At 41.2% G+C, this 17600-nt stretch overlaps 1 long non-coding RNA gene across 1 annotated transcript in view; it reads left to right on the top strand.

The window, feature by feature from the left end:
• Positions 1-6983, top strand: part of LOC141801706 (uncharacterized) — a 405548-nt gene extending 398565 nt beyond the window's left edge. The window contains exon 4 of the long non-coding RNA XR_012599426.1: positions 6881-6983. This is a non-coding gene — a long non-coding RNA (uncharacterized LOC141801706). The remainder of the gene's footprint in view (positions 1-6880) is intronic.
• The last annotated feature ends 10617 nt before the right edge of the window (positions 6984-17600 follow it).

Below are 17600 nucleotides of genomic sequence, written 5' to 3'. Positions count from 1 at the left end.
AGTTTGGCAATCTTTTAGCCTGTTTGTAAAAAAGTTATGACTCATTCAGCCTTGTATTATTCCAGTAGGACTAGGGAATGATTTTAGGGAATGGGTGTAGACTTTATTCTTTATTTAGCTGTGGTTTAATGTTGCTTCTTTTGCAGCCTATATTACATGAAAATTTGAGGGGGTGCAGCACTACTTGTTGGCAGATACCATTGAGAGCCATTGCCATCTGATACACTTAAACTTTTATTGAACATTAAATGATCAAAAAGTAACCAAATCTGCTTTAAAACATAAAAAGTCACAGTAATATATCTATATTTATATAGTTATAGTTATTTGATAACTTTTGTAATTTAAGACCCACCCAAAATTGGTTTGGCCCACCCAAAACTGAAATCCTGACTCTGTCCCTGCCTCACACACTTTATGCAGAGACACAGACTGATTCCTTAAGTGAAGGGACCCTTGTTTTATTTAATGTGTCTTCTCTCAGTGATTCGTGTTAATTGTGTGACACAAGGTACATGGTTTTAAAGAGTTCCAGCCACTCTTTAAATGGATTTAAAGAGTGGCTGGTGTGGGCCACATTTAGGAGGCTGTTAAGGTGTGCGTTATCAAATGTGGAGGGCAGGTCTAATTTTTTGTCCTGGTCTGCCCCTGACAGTCACATCATGTGGCTGTTCCTCTGAACTTTTCCAATAGAGCTTCCTCTCTATGGATTTCTGAATTCCACAGGTGAGTGTCACTGAAGAGGATGCTTATTAACTTTAAAATGACCAGTTGAACTCACCTGTCTCGATTAGGTCAGAGTGTTTTATCACTGTGAGGCTGGGCGATGGCATCAACTCCAGCTTCACCAATTTCTTGATCAGCTGGGAGCTGGTTGAGTTGGAATCTCAATCTGAGAACTGCCATCCTGGGACTTAATAACACCTCAGAGACTTTTAGAAAACTAAGAGCTCTGTGTTTATCGGTTTGAGTGAACAATGTATCACATTGCCCTGGACGAGTGATCTCTTTAATTTATGTATGTGTTTCTGCCATTAGCTGGAAAATTAAGGAGCTGCAGAAAGCTGTTGATGCACCAGATGGTCGTGTTAGTGTCACCTTCAATTAATCACTTAGACCGTTGAGCCATGACTGTTGTGTGTTTGTGTGTATCATGCCAATTGTGAAAATGCTAATAGCTCTGACGACAATGGAATTGGCAGCAAAAGCAAACAGTGGAACTAGTGATACACTCTCTGCTCACTCCACCCCAGCTCCTCCTTCTTTATACCTGTACATATTTATACCAGTCTGGTTCGTCTCTGCTGTGTGTTCAGTCCAACAAGCTGTATGACTGACAGACAGCTGGAGTCACAGACTGAGGAGTTCCTGCTCTTCCCACTCTATTGATAAGTCTCTCTTTATTCATGTTGGGCTGTAAAACCTCAAACCTGTTGACTCCTGGTCTGGCTCTGCTCATTATGTCTTTTTTTGTTGTAGTCAATATAGATACAAACTGATTTTGACACGATTTGTTTTAAACTCACTGGGTGTTTTTAGGTAGTTTCAGGTCACAACTTCCTGGTTAAAAAATAACCCATATTGGGTTGTTTTTAACCCAACATTTTTAAGTGTGTGTGTATTACATGCAATCTGCTGGAGCAGCCATGTAGCTGGACCAGATCCAGTGTGAGTTGATACATTGACCTTGGAAACCTATCTGATCCAATGCCATGACGGAGCGGAGACAGAGATGCATCTGTTGAAACAGAGAGGCAGAGATCTCTCAGAACAAAGCCAAATACGACTTATTGCATGTAGACAATAAAAAGTGGTCCTGACTGATGTGTTAATCTTTCTGACCAAAGTTAAAGGTAATAATTTAAAACTATGATTAGATACATCGAGAGACTCATTTTTGCTTGTGTACAAGTCTGGCAGTCCAAGTCCAAGGGGTAATGTATTGTACTCTACAGTGTGTATGTGAAGGTACAGCGTTCAGAAAATTGTATTTCTCTTCCGACTTTCCAACTGCAGCATGGTGGAAACCTGCTTTGTGTCCTGTATTGTTGCAGTTACATTTCTGTACAGTTAAAATTTTCAAAGGACACAAATACATGGTGCAAAGACAGGAGTTTGTATCTCATACGTTCAGCTGGCTGCCAAAGTTATTAAAGATGTTGTGAGGGAGATCTGTTTTAATTGGACTGCCTCGCCACATCTTGTCCAGTGTCACACATACTGTCATAAATTACTTTTAGTGAGGCTTGTGTTTGTTTTGGAATTACATGGAGATTGGATGAAAACAAATTGTCTGTGTTTAAGGCAACTTTTTACTGGATACAACACGTCAAGGAAAGGTATTTATCAGTACAGTTATGTACCGCTACAGTTTGAAACGTGACATCAAGCAAACGTTGTAGTAGCCTGCTATATGTAGCCCTATTGGCAGCTCGGTGCTCTGACGTATCTGTAGGCTAACGTGACAATAAGTAAACGCTGTCAGTTTCTATGTAGTTTAGTAGCTGTCTATATTTAGCGCAGCTGGCAGCCCGGTGCTTTGAGACGTGTCTGTAACGTGTAACGTTAGTGAATCCTGGTCATGTCCTGCCAGTCATCTACCAAGCAGAGCTAGCGTAACCTTACTCTTCATTTAATTGATAGACTCTCAAGTTTGAACAGACCACTGCAGAATCAACATTGGCACAAACAGTTTAGCCCTTTTAGCCTTTAGCTCATGCTCTTTCTCTCTCTTGTTTGTCTTTCTTCTACTCTTCTGTCCTTTTTCTGTCTGACAGTTAGGCTCCAGTGTCCACCATCACTACAAAATTAATCACAGAAATCATTCTCAGCAGAGAAAAACACAGATCTCTCTTTTCTTTAGTAAACTTCGTCAGCCAGTGGGGTGTTGTCATAGAGACTTAGACATGCTGTAAATCAATCCAGTCCTGGTCGACCAGATCAGGAAGCTAACTAGCATTTTAAAATAACCTCCAACCTTTAATAGTTGTGCTGATAATCTCATTTTAAAGTGTTGATTATGATCAGGCATATATCTAGAAGGAAGACTTTTTTTAAGATCACTTCGAAACTCCTCACATGTGACATTTTACATTCAGAACTCATAAAAATAAGTAGGTCAGTTTCGCTCTGTACATGTAATTTTAAATGCTAAATAAATCTAAAGCCTAGGCACCAATTGTGGACACCTGCAGAGTGCCAACTCGAGATCATTGCATTTCTAGCGTGTGTCGCTGTAAGCTTTATTTAATTATTGTATCTGTCTCCCTAAAGCTCCACAGTGAATAGTAAGAGCAGAACTGATCGATGAAAGTTCATAAAAAATGTTGCAGATGCCGATCAGTGGCAGATTGGCGTGTATTGGTTAACAAGACTAACTTTTAAGACCATGGGCAGCTCCGTTCTTGATGGCGTAATGTACAGTGCATTGATAGCGTTCTAGTGTCTGGGGAGTCAGATTTCAGATTTGTAAGAGCCTATACTGAATTCTTTCTGTCCCATAGAGCCTGTTGCATTCATTGAAAAGCACACATTTGAAAAAAAAAAGAAAAAAAAAAGTGGTGTTGTGTGTAACATTGGTGAGATTACATGACTGTGTGATTTTATGTGATCGAACACCCATTTTTGCTGCTTTATTAAAGTGGCGATGATGTAAGTTTTGAGCGCTCAGCAGCACTAACATAAATCACCTATGCTCTGTAGCACTAATGATCTAATGCATGTATCTGAAGGCTTACTCTCTGTGCATCATCAGCTGTATGCCGTTGATCTTCACACAGATCTGAGATACTCAGTTACCACAATATTCACTAATGCATTGTCAAGTGCAACAGATCCACGTGGCTTCAAACCCTCCATTAAAACCTGCAGTCTTCCTCAGCCTGTGCCGTGTTTTTTCTGCTTGAAACAGCAGAGTGGGAGAAATGGGATTCTTGATCCAAAACTCCTACAAGCACTCCTTGTTACTACCTGCAGCTTTCTGAATTTCTCCCAGAATGCAGAGCACGCGCTCACCCAGATGAATATCACATGTATTTGTTGGTGATTTTCTTCCTGTTTCTTTCTGCCTGTTTGAATTACAAATAAGGTAAATGTGCAAATGTTTTGTTGTATCAGCTGCAAAGCATGAAATTAAATCCTGGAGATTTGGACTGACAAATTTTCACAGTGGAGGCGAGTTTGGTGGGGTGTCTTCATTATAACAGGGTTTGCAAACAGAGCCTCTTTTGGAAAAGAGCTCAGCCTGCTCTTTGTGACAGCTCAAACAACATGTTTCGTGCTAACCACTCGATTTCTGTCGGCACAGCTTTGGTACTCCACATCCTGCTGGAGGGGCTGGAGTAGAGAGCGTGTGGTCATTCACATCAAATTGAGATGATCTCCTTAGAAGATTTCATGTGGGGGTGTTAAATCCACTCAGTTGGATGTGTATTGTTTTGAATTTGATTAGTTGGGAAAAAAAGATCACTGTACATCATGTCTCACAAAGAAAATAAATGACACTGAATGTTTATGCATTTATTAATACAGCCAGTATTTCACCTTTAGACTCAGGGCTCTAATTTCGTAGACCAGGCGCAGGCGCACCGGCCCTGCGCCGGCCTTCACCGCACAGACAGGGTGTGACCAGCGCACTTTGCAAATTTCCTTCAGTGCCAAGAGAGGCGCAGTCAAGGCGCAGAGGAGCGCAGAGGAGCACAGAAGAGCGCAGAGGTGCGCATCCACGCCTCCCTCTTCACAAATGGCAGAGAGGGAGGAGAAAAGCCGTGAGTGGGTTTAACACAGCCGAGCGCTGTTTCCACCAATCAAATGAGCGCCTCTCCTCGCCTTTAAATGCCCTGCGGCCCAGGTGCAGAGTCTGATTGGTCTGAGTGATCCGGGCAAGGTGGAAACAGTGTGCTGGAAAGACCCGGAAGCAGAGACGGTCAGAGCCGCTGTCCCTGCAGCAGGAGAATGGACAGTGAGGCACATCAGAGGACACGAAGCGCGTCACCGTGTGGGCCAGCTCCTGGGACAGATGTAATCTGTTCCTTTGTCATTAATAGGAGTACAAAATGAAGAGACAGTTACACAGCTGGCTTATCCATTCAGAATACTTTTGATCCACCTGCACTCCTGGTTTGTCATTGCCAAATAGCAGAACCTTTGGTGATATACTGTATACTCTCCCAGTGTCTCCACCTCATCCTCCTTACAGTAATGCAATCCATCTTTTTAGATCAGGTTAAAAATAAAGACTAAAACAGAGAAATATGGGAAATCACGGGTAAATCCTGAGTGACATACATTTATTTTGTCTCTTTTTTCTTCGTCTTTTCTCTCCCTCTTTTCTTTGGATTAAATGAAATGAGAGAACCAGATATATACTCAGTATCAGATGTTAAGGCTGTTTATTGTTTAATTGTAAGATGTGCATCAAACTTCCAGCTGCCGTCAGGTTAACTTTCCATTATGACAAACGGCTTTAATCTGACATCAGATGTGACGGGACAGTTTATATAGATATAAATGTATTTGCTGGTTCAGACGGTTACATTAAATAGTGATTACTGTGATTGTTGTGTGCCTGACACTCTGGAAACCTGCCTCTGAGGCTTTGATGACGTGAGCGCACATGTGCGCCTCTCACCAAATTACAGTTGCGGAGGATGCGCTCAGCTTTGTGCCGAGAATAGACCAGGTTGGAGCTGGCGAGCTTTCAGCGCACTTTCTGCACTGTTTTTTGCCACAAAATTGTCACTGCGCCAACTTGAATATGCCGACACCTCCACCTGGTGCACCGTCAACTCCCTGGGGCACGCCGCCACACCCATCTCTGCGCAGATGGTCTACCAAATTGTCGAATTGGCACGAAATTAACACTGTGTGGGGTGCGCCAGGCTTGCGCCCCCTGCGCTGCGCCACGAAATTAGAGCCCTCAGTCTCAAACCCAGAAGTGTGGCTGCACACCTAGTGTTTGAGTCGCCTTAGCTTAGAAAGTTCAGTTCAAACATTAAACATGGGGGACGCAACGATTTGCTTAACAAAAAAATTAAAACAACTGTTTTCCATGAAATAATCTGTTGTCAAAGATAAGCAAAGCATGGCACACCACATTTTTTGCCATAAACACATCCTGAACCACACATCTGGTGTATGTCAGCCTTCAGGAGCTAAACGTACTCATGTAATCAATACAGCTTCTTTGAAAATAAAAGGTTAAAAGGCTAAAGGCCAAAAAAAGGCTAAAAGGTTGATCCAGCATCTTCCGAATGTTTTCTTCAGAGACTTTCTTGTGGGCATGAGAGTATATTAATCACTGATAACGGCTTCACTGATTTGTAAAGCAAACACACATTTGCTGTACAGAGAAATCAGCTGCTCTTGTAAAAGCAATGTATTTTCCAGAGAATGGCAGAAGTATGAAACATAAGAAACTGCCTTGGTGTCACCGATTTTATCTAATTTAACTATCTAAGTATTTCTCTGTTAAAATACTCTGCACTCATATGATCTAATACTCCTCCCCTCTCAGATCTGGGATAGCATTTGAGCGTACCCTCCACCCATCTTCAGATTGATAAATGCCAATCTGTGTGTGGATGTGAGCAAACACCCATTTTTTGTCATTCTGTGGAGCAGTTGTGCCTATGTTTGGCCAGTATCTCCAGTAGTGTTATATACGACAACTTGCAGATAGCAAACATGTTTCAGCAGGTCTAAATCTCCAGAAGCTCCTGAATCACTGCTGTTTCTGTTGACTCATCAGGTTTACGAAAGTCACCTTCAGTGGGTGTAACTCCTCTTCAGACACTGTCCCTCTAAAACTCAGTCTGCACTGTTTGGGTAAAATTTGGAGTTAACAACTAAAGCCAAGTTCTGTGGATGGTTTCTTTCACAGATTTCTCTGCTCGAAGTTGGCGAGCTGGTCTGCACTGCTGCGGATATCGCCAAATGACCCCCCGCCGCTTGACAACTCCACCAGATTCCCAGAGACACCAGAGCAAAGGTACGTTCCCATGGACTCTAACATCCACACAGGGGCTGTGGAGGCTGTGGAGGCTGTGAAGGTTGGCAGCAACTGAACGCTGTCAGTTAAAAAACATGCACTGAAAACCAAGTTTTTGTGAAAAACGCCAACTTTCATGGGCCTGAAACCACAAACTCATGTAGTTGTCCATCACCCAACACCCTACACAAGACCTACTCACAGTTTATCCATCAAACATTCAACCAAGTTTACATGTGCAGTCTATCTCAAGAGTTTCCCAAAGAACGCTTTGAAAGGTTTTGTAACTCTCCGAATCTTTATTCTATGGATGTAACTACATCCAAATCTAACTTACTGTCCATTTGAGACGTTAAACAGAGCAGATGTCACAAACTGTTTCCAGGCCTTAAAATCCACCAGCCACAAAGAGTCTGAACTCATAATGCAGCAAGAAATTTGAGGAAAAAGTTTCCCACGGTCTCTGTACATTCTGTGTCCAACAATCAGTCCCACTGCTGGACATGATGTCAGCCCTCCAGCCTGGAGAAATGCCAGAGGATGATAAATCTTGGATGCTGGTTTGGACGCACTCGTCTGTGGGGTTGTACGATTGAGAGGCTGTGACATCAGGTTTTAAAGATTCAACCCTGAAGTTTTCAGACAGCTGTCTGCAACACAGTGGCACAGGTTATTATCTCATGCTGTTCTGTTATTGTTCATAATTCCACTGCACGTGTTTTTTTTTTGTTTTTTTTTTTGTTCATCACTTTGCTTTTTAAATTACATGAATTGTTGGATGTTAGATGTGTTTTGGGTGAAGAGAAGGACACATTTTTGTAAAGTTTCCTCAAAGTACATGTGAGAAGTCTCTAACTGTGGATTCACACCAAAAGAGGCAAAAGCGGCGAGCACGCCCGAGAAAGCGGACAGCAGCCAAAGCAGCTAAATATTTTAGCCGCCTTGGCCGCTTGTTACGTGACTGACGTCAGAGTAAAATCACGCTTGTCATTTAAAGGAGCTGCACAGCGGGCTTCTTCACAGCGGGAGCTGCTTGCTGTTGTTCAACTTCAGTTTAAAGCTTAGCATGAACATAATGTAAAATCACCATCTAATCAGTCACGAGCAGATTGACAGGCAGGAAGCAACAAAGGAGATAATATTGATTTATCCACGACATCAAACTTTTACAGTTTTGAAATATACTTAAATTCTGTGGTGGTAAGGAGCGCACATTTGTGCATTTTCATGGTGTGTGTGTGTGTGTGTGTGTGTGTGTGTGTGTGTGTGTGTGCGTGTGTGTTTTCTATAATCCTAAAGAAAAATACCAGGGACCGGACTCAATGTTAATCTTTTATTCAATAAATTAAACCCCTGCGCAGCCTGTGTGTATTCGCCGTTCCAAAATAATTGTCAACCAAATAAAACAATAATCTCAATGTTCATAAAACCAAAATCATCAAAAAGTTCCCAACTAATGAAAAAAATACAAGCTGTCATTCTTCAGACTATTTTAAACGGTCCTTTAATCCTGTTTTTTTTCCAGTCCTCTTAAGTCCGTAACACAAAACAACATTAATCCACTAGAAACAATAGATAAATCCTCAGGAAAGAAAAAAGGTAGCACAAAACAGGCGAGTGAAAACCAGGTTACTGGCGTCCGTTCAGATACTGGCGCACAGTCCGGCATGAAGCCATCCACGGAAGGATCCAGAAGGATCCAGTCGGAGACTGTTTGGTAATAAAAGTAACCTGCGCCCCTGGCGTAAACCTCAGATCGTTGCTGAGAAAAGTTAGTCTGGAGCCCTGATGTCATCTCATTCAGATGAAGCAAGAAATGCTAGCATGCTAGGCTAGGCTACGTCTTTGCCACAGACTACACTTCACTTCGCTATATTCTGCTATTACTGCACAACTCACCACAACAATCTACCACCTCCGTGACACAATTTTTTGTTGTTGGTCACGGTAGCTAAAAAGGCGGACTCTAAAAAGAATAGGATGAGCCCGAACACAGTTCATGAGCTTTTCTGTATCCAAGACGGAACTAGGAACCAAAGTTACATGCGTTGTTCCTTTTGTCGAAGGACATCTCTACTCTGATTGGTTGCCACTGTTTGCCGCTGAACTGTGTCGTAGCTAATTACCATAAAGTTGACCGAGGCTCAACTTCTTATCTGGTGCCTCTTTTGACGCTTTAGCCGCTTTAGCCGCTCAGGGCGCTTTGGCCGCTTAGGACGCCAGGCTCTCGTTGAAAATGAATGAACTTCTGGCATGCTTGCCTCTTTTGCCTCTTTTGGTGTGAACACACAGTAACAGCCACTGTCACATTCACAGACTGGTAAAAAAAAAAAAAAAAATCTATGAAACCTTTTCATCTTTTCCTCAGCAAATCTTCACGAGTGACTGAAAACAGAAAGCAGGATGGAATGAATTCTTGACAGGCTTTAACTTTCTGCTGACCCTGTCGTGCATGTTTCACACTGTCCACAAGGGGCGCCAACATCAAAACAGATAAACCAGTAAGAATGAGACACCTAGAGATCTACATTTCATCTGTGGCGAGGTCACCAGAAATAAAACTGCCCATAAACAATTTAAAAAAAAAAGTGCACTGTGCATGTAAAACAGTCCCAGACACATAATCGAAAGCTATAATTGACCATTAAAACCAACACATAACAATGAAAATTTGCAGAAAGTCTTTTGGAGTGTTAAGGAGTGGAACGTCTTGAGGACATGAGCTGTTCTATTATCTGCTTCATCTGGTTCTGGTGTTTCAGAGGGGAGGAAGTTAAAGAAGCAGGTCGCTGGGTGAGATGGGTCTTTTGTACATCTTCAGGCTTTTCTTTGGCAGCCTGTGATGGAACCACACATCCTGTTATGTTTGATGCACCGCCCTGTCCAGCTGCCTGTCCTCCTCTGCAGATATGCTCCTAAACTATACAGTGGTGAACCTTCTTTAAAATGGAGCTGGTGTTCTCCTTCCATGTCAAGCTGAAGGTGATGCAAATGATGCACTTTTGTGTTATTGATGATCAGGGGAAGGTGGACTGTAGGCTTGGTGTGAAAGTCCAAAAATAGTTCCTTTGTTTTTTGTGTGTTTTTTGTGCTGCAGCTGGCTCTGTAGGCCCTGCTTCCCCTCACTCTCTTCTGACTTAAAGGTAGAGTCTGCAGGAATTTTGGTTACTTGTCAATACACACAACATTTAAACTGGGCTCCTCCTCCTTAGCTCAGTGCCAGCAGCAGCGCACACCCACAGCCTCGGACTGTGACTCAGAAACACACTCACTAGCCCAGCAACCACCTGTAGCATCATGTTTCTACTTGGGAGAGACTCGAGAGCCGTGCACCTGACTTGGCATGTTAGCACAGGCTAATCACAGGTATTTGACACAAACCTGGTTAGCAGAAAGCTTGTGTCACTCTTTGTCCCTTGCTGCTCTCCAGGTTCCTGTAAATTAGTAAAAGTTGAGCCAAGCTTCATTCTCATTTAGGAAAAAGCTTTATCTGTGTGGTGTTTCGTTTCACTTTTTTTTTTTTCTTCCTCTGTGCTATGCCCACTATCATAGCTGCTTTTTTCTATCATCAACACCCAAAGTCATCTGAGCACTGGATGCGCTGTGATTGGCTGATGTAACCACGCTTACTCTCCGCCCAGAAACGTCCAAACACAGTCAAAACATCAACATCAGGGGAGGGGGTTGAGGCAGACACAGACACTGACACACATGCATAGAGGCCTAGAGGAGACAATTGAGCAGGATTATCTTTAATATGGGAAAAATTGTTTACAAATGGACTATAAAATAAAATCCTGACGAGGCATGTTTTCATTTTTTGTGTTTTAAACTGGCAGAAATGGGTTCCTGTAGTTCTTTCTTCACACATTTTGTGAAATTGTCCCTTGACAAAGGGTCTGATTTTCAGGGTTGACATCAGGCCAGTACAACGATGAAGTCTGTGTTGTTTGTTTTTATGGAACATTCAACAAACTTGCTTTCCTGCTAACTTAGGTTTCCTCCTTTCTCACTGTAAATACTCACATTTCTTCTGCTGCTGCTGCTGCTGCTGCAGTACAGGAAACCTGCTGAGAACCAGCCCTCAAACCGAGCCAGCTCTTTGAAAAGTGACCTTTTAACGTTCCTTACATCTTAGCCCACTGCTGTGCTTTTAAACTACAACTTTAACACTGAAATATATGACAGAACCCAGAAAGATGTTCCATCAAATGGTTGCACAACCTTTTTTTTTTTCTGGTTACATCACACAGTATAATGGATTAGAATTGAAGAGAAGTGAGGGGCGGGGCTTTGTAAGGTCATCCTGTTCATCTGCTGAGTGTAAGGGCCGGGCCAATTGCACTGGCAGACACATGTCTTGTCAAGCTTGCTTTCTCTTTCTACACAGCTCCTCCACTCGCTCAAAGCACTCCACATGAGAGGCAAATGTGGTTCCCTTTCAGAACCATCATTAAAAAATCATTATCATCTCTCATCTCTGCCTGACCTTTCTCTCAGTGAGCCGGGCGTTCAATTGGCACCAAAAAGTTCACAGCCATCAATCAATCGCTCCATCAAACCTTCCATCTGCTTGTACTTTCTTCATTTCAAAGTCCTCTGGAAAATGAGTCACCACTAAGAACAGGATGGAGAGCGTGTGATAATGACGGGAAGACAAAAGGACTCGCACTTCACGAGGATGAGGAGGACAGTGTTGAAGGATCATGTCAGACTAGCACCTGTGGTCTGCTCTGAGATGTTGGAAGTGTATCAGTAGCATTGGAGTGCCAACCCATACAGACAAGTCTCTGACAAGCAAATTTTCAAGCATCAGTCAGAAAAAAAAATCATTTAATAAAACTAGAGGGTTTTGTGTTTTTATCATTAAATTTATTTATATATTTATAATTCTGTTTCTCATGCAGTGATAATGCTGCATTCAGGGTCTGCTTAGTAATCAGACAGTACTTCCTGGGCAGGAGATGAGGCCATGAACACAGGGTGGGCAGGATTTCACTTTAATATCCAGTGGCAGGCCGTGTGAAATGGTGTGGTGGTCCATGTCCGGCCCATGGGCCGTGAGTTTGAGACCCCTGATTGATACTTTGGAAACCCTTACTGCAGCCTGACTTTTTTAAACACTTTGCTTTAGCTTGTAACCCTCCAACCCTGATAGACCCTACATTACTCTAAAGCAGGGGTCTCAAACTCATGGAGGGCCGAGAGGCTGCAGGTTTTCTTTCCAACCATAAACTCCACCAGCTGATTTCACTGATTAGCTCACTTTCAAGCAGAGAGCAGGGACCAATCAGTGAAATCAGCCGGTGGAGTTTTTGGTTGGAAAAAAACCTGCAGCCTCTCAGCCCTCCATGGCAGGAGTTTGAGACCCCTGCTATAAAGGGAGACCTGTTAAGGAAATATGATAGTCTAAGGAAAACTCAGGTTAAACTACCGCACAAAAAAAGCTGTTTAAATATTTCTTGACAGAGAATTAGGGAGTTTAAACATAATCCAATCAAACCAAAAAGCTTTCAATTAATGGCGCGTTATTTAATCAGCTGACCAGAACAAGAGGAACAAGAAAAGGAAGGAACATTATTTATGTTATTTTGTTTCCCTTTTTGCTTACTTTTTACCCTCACTTTTTAGCCAGGTGACCCTGTCACAAGCTGCTGTCTCTTTAAGACTCCCAGCTCCACAAACCCCCTTCCCTCCGATTGGCTGGCCCCCTGGTGGCCTGTCGTGGGCAAAGATATGGGCAGACATTGCCGTTTGAGCCCCCCCACATGTCGTGAACCAGTTAGGAGACCCTTATGTGATAAACTCTTCAGTTAATAGAATATAATAGAATAGAAAAGAACTTTATTGTCATTGTAACAAGTACAACGAAACTGAAGTCACAGCAGCAATCAAGAAAACAAAAGTTAGAAAGTGTATAGAAAGTACAAAAAGGTCCATGAGAAAATAGATGCTGACAGCTTGTCCATCATTCTCCAGCTCAGCCAGCCTCCACCTCCACAGGGTCCAGGACTCAGCTTCTTCAGTCACACTCCATCTCTGTCTCCTGAATCACAGCAGCACACAGCAGGTGAAGTCTCTCCAATGTGGCGTTGGTGTCTGATGTTAGCTCCGTTAGCCATGTCTGTGAAAAGCATGATGCTACTCTGACCTCAAGTATTCCCTCTGTTGCTGGATTAGCACAGCTAGCTCATCCATCTCATTGGAGATAGATCTTACATTCCCAATAACGATGGATGGAAGGACAGGTCCATGTCGTCACTTCTTAGCTCACACCTGAGAACCAGCATGTCATCCTCACCTCTTTCTCCTCACCTTGTGGGAAGACTTTAGGCCTTACACCAGTTAGCATTGACATGCTACAGGCTGCTAACAGATGAGTTCACATGTAAACAATGCAGCCATGGTTACATGTAAGATCTGCAGACAAACACAGGAGAAAAAGTAGTAAAAAAATCACTGAAGCCACAAAAAAGTTTGGTGTCCATGACCAACAAATGAGCCATACAAAGTAATGATCCACTCCAAATACAAAGATGACGAAAAAGAGACGAAAAAATTTCAAGAAACGGACAAAGAAGAGGGAGCTGCTGCCAAAGGCAGCCATATCCAACAACAAACTCAAAAACAAGCATGGCGACTGTGGAGAGGGTATTGCTAATGCACCTCTAACAAAAAGGACAAAAACAAAGGAAGAGTTGTTGGAGGAGGTGGTTGGTGAGGCTGTTAAATACACTGCAAAAGTTCAGCCACTGTTATTTGTTCTTCTTGTGTCACTAAAGCTACGTATAGGGAAGTAACAGCAATACTGCTCCCATGGTTTCCCATGGTACTGATCCATTTAGTCCGTAGCTGTAAGCTCAGTATCTGTAATGCCAAATAATGGACACAGAGCATGGACAGAAAGCTCCAGATCTGGATCCATATGTATGTGTACGTGTAATGTTGAGCATAAATGGGCCCAAAGAAAGATATAGGGATTTCTACGGCGTATAAAATATGTTCAGTATTGGGATGGGAATGTACAGTAATCCCTGTAATCAATTACTCTGAATATGTAATGAACAAGTACTTGAAGATATTTTTCATTTTATTTTGTTTGTTTGTTTGTTTGTTTGTTTGTTTTGTTGTTGTTGTTGTTGTTGTTTTTGCTTTTGGTGTATAATATATTTCTAGAGAATTGCCATAGCTGCCATAAAACTTTTTTTTTTTTTTTTGGCTGAAGTGTTTGGTGTAGTCTTATGTTGAGTTAGTTAATTTCTGTCTAGTATCTTCAGTAACACTGTATATTTTCAAGTTATGTAGCCATAAGCAGTGCCTGTACAGGTGTGCGTGTAAAAATGTTTTATTTGAATAATGGCGTCAACGGCGAGTACTCGAGTACTCATACCCATCCGGCATGGTTGATATTTAGCATGAAGATTGGCAGGTTATGATGCAACACTTGTGTTTTCTCCAATGAATCTGCCTCCACCCCAATCCATATTTTTCAACTGTTATATAATTAATATTATATTTATAAAATAATATATATATATATATATATATATATATATATATATATATATATATATATATATATATATATATTTATATATATTTATATATATATATATATATATATATATATATATATATATATATATATATATATATATATATATATATATTAATAAATTCAATATAATAAAAATTTGGGGCTTCATAAAGTCATGAAAGATCTCTCTCATTACACCTATACTGTCTCTACACCTGCAAGTATAACTTGTTCATGTACTGATCTGTTTCCCCCCCCCAATCATTTCTGGGATTTTCACCCCATGTTCCCGTTGACTGCCATGTTTTTTAAAGTCCTCCATCAGTCACTTAGGGCAATTAGTGCCACTTCTAAGCAGCACAATGAGTATTGATTGATCTGTTTCTGCTCATTTAGAAAAGCTCATATTTGTCATGGTGCCTCTCTGTCGCTCATTCTCTTTCTAATCAGAATAATTAATCAAACGTATTGGATAATTAACCTATTCAGTCTCTGTTGATTGATTCATGTTAGGGCTGTCTCACTTCTTGGTGTGTTTGGATGAGGAGAAACTGCAGACTGATCCTTTCCTCCTTTTTTTTTATTAATACAAAGGCACCATTCATTTTCCTGCATCAAATCAAGCAATCAGTGGCCTGTCATAACTAATTGGTTTCAGCTGCATTAATACATCAATTTCCCAGAGAACCGGCCAAGCTTTGGCCTTTTGTTTAACAGCATGTCAGCTTTCTGTGTTTTAAACATAACCAGCTTTGATGAGTGAGGTTTTATTACATTTAATTATGATTTTATGGGTAGTGTAATATTTGTTATGAGCTTATGGCTTCTGTATCTTAGAGATGCATGGGAGTCTGGAGTCATTATTCAGTTGCAACAGCGGAGGCCTTCATGAAAACTTGTATCAGCATGTTGCTATCTTCATATCTGGGCATGCAGTGTAGGACTGTTTTCCTTCTTTCTCTGCAGGATCCTCATTTCGCTTCCTGCTGAGACTTTTGTTGGCCAGTCTAAATCAACATCCAGGCTGCAGACGTAATGAGCCGTGATTGTGGCCTGGTGTTTTGTGTTCTTATTTTGTGTCTTTTGTTGTTACAAAAGTTTACCACTCAGGGCCCCTGACTGGGATCTTCAGCCAACAGTGTGACACTTAAATACAGAGATCCCAGCATGCCCATTACTGCACTGTATCCTGCAGTAATGCTTTTTAAATACTACATTCAGCTGCTTCTGGCTGGGAGATGGCCTACTTCTCTCCTAGATCAATGTGTATGGATAAAAGGAAGGAGCAGCATTATCCAACTTGAGTTACTCAAGTCAGCAGCTTGCGCTGTCATTGGTTTAGTTTTCGATCTCTGAGTTGCTTTGTGCTATCAGTGCTTAATGATTAGTCTACCTTTACAAGAAGTTCTGGAAATTTAAAAACCTTAGTTATATTATTATTTTGCAAACTTGGGTAAGTGAGAGTAGGAAGAAAACTGTGTGTAAGGGGAAACGCCGACGTCACGTTCTGCTTTGCGCATACAACAGTACAAAAAAATGCATTTGGACGAAAGTCTGCGAACAAAAGTAATGTGATCCTAAAAATTGAATTAAAAAATGTAATAGCTTTGAAATTTCATAATGCAAAATATAGTTTTCAGAAGATTTAGTAGTTATACTAAAATGCAATATGTGTAAAAACAGAACAAAATTAAGTTGCACAGATTTTTTTCTTTACTTTTTTGCATTTTGGGGTGAAACGTTATGTAAACAGGGCCTCAATGTCTCACTGTACTCTGAAATGAAAGTATAGAACCAGGATGGAGGATAAGGGTCATTTTAAAGGGGAGAAAATTAATATATGAGAATTTACTCATTATCTTAGTCTACAGTTACAGGCTTTTAGAGGACCTCAGAAATGTAGTTCAAAAAATGTGAAATCACATGTGTATCATGGTTTTGATGATGCTACTCCTCTCCTAGTGAAGTTGTTTAATATTTCTGGATCATATTTTATCTGTGACGTTTCATTGAAAAGAGCTGCTCTACACAGAGGACACTGTCAGTTCCCTACGGCTGAGGACGGCTGAGGACGGCTTGTTTTGACAAACATACGTTTGTAGCTCTCTGTCTACCTTTTTGTGATAGCAGAGAGTTGTGGATTTGTAAAAGCAATGCTCCATGCATGAGTTTTTGATGACAGACAAATCTCTTCAACTCTACTGAAGTTCTTAGCATAGTCCCAGTTTCTCAGCTAATTTTTCAAGGTCCTTAAAAACAGCTGTGTAGAAATTTATGAATGAGTGAAGAAACTTTTAAATCAGAGGCAGACTTTTAATGAATAAGGGAAAATTCATCAGTTTTAAACTCTGCACGCTGCAGTGTCCAGGCAATCCAGAAAAAATGAAAATTACAGGAAACAATACAGCTGGTGCACACACGTCAAAAATGATCACTTCGTGGCTTCTTCAAAAATTTTGGAGCACTCTGTTTCAACTTGTGTAAATCCTCTTTTGTGATCCTGCTCACCATTTCCATGTGAGATAAGACGAAGCAAAGATAATTTACCTCCTGATCCAGTTTGATTTGTTGCATTTTAATCTTTAGAGTCGACTCATTCACTTGGACGGGAACACAATAATCTGAAAACCCGGAGAGGACCCCCTACTCGGACTCTTGGAGATACTGCAAAAAATACTCAGAGGTACTCAAAGATGATAAATTGGCTTTATAAACCATTTACTTATTGTAAACCTTCCTTTTTCTGTTTGGAGTGAAAATTTTCCATAACGTAGACATAAATGCTCACAGCATGCTTCAATGAAAAAGAGAGGTAGTCTGTTTAATCAATTATACATTTCACCTCTACATAAATATTAAACTGCCTCAAAATCTCAGTTAAAGTTTGACTCAGATTTTGCATCTCACACATGGGCAGCAGCCTAGCAGACAGTACACTGTGGCTCCCACCGGTCACGATCATGATATAAAGAGGGTTTTTATTTTCTGCAGTTCATCTGTATGAATGAATTTAGACTTCAGCCTCTTCTGTCTGAGAGCGCAGCACAGGGAGCTGAAATGTGTTTTCTGTGTTGA

Source organism: Halichoeres trimaculatus, unplaced genomic scaffold (assembly GCF_033239565.1).
Source record: "Halichoeres trimaculatus isolate MK-OKI-2021-1 unplaced genomic scaffold, fHalTri1.1 fHalTri1_scaffold_2, whole genome shotgun sequence".
Classification (NCBI taxonomy): Eukaryota; Metazoa; Chordata; class Actinopteri; order Labriformes; family Labridae; genus Halichoeres; species Halichoeres trimaculatus.
Note: the sequence above shows the minus strand (reverse complement) of the source record. Positions and strands in the feature narration are given on the sequence as shown.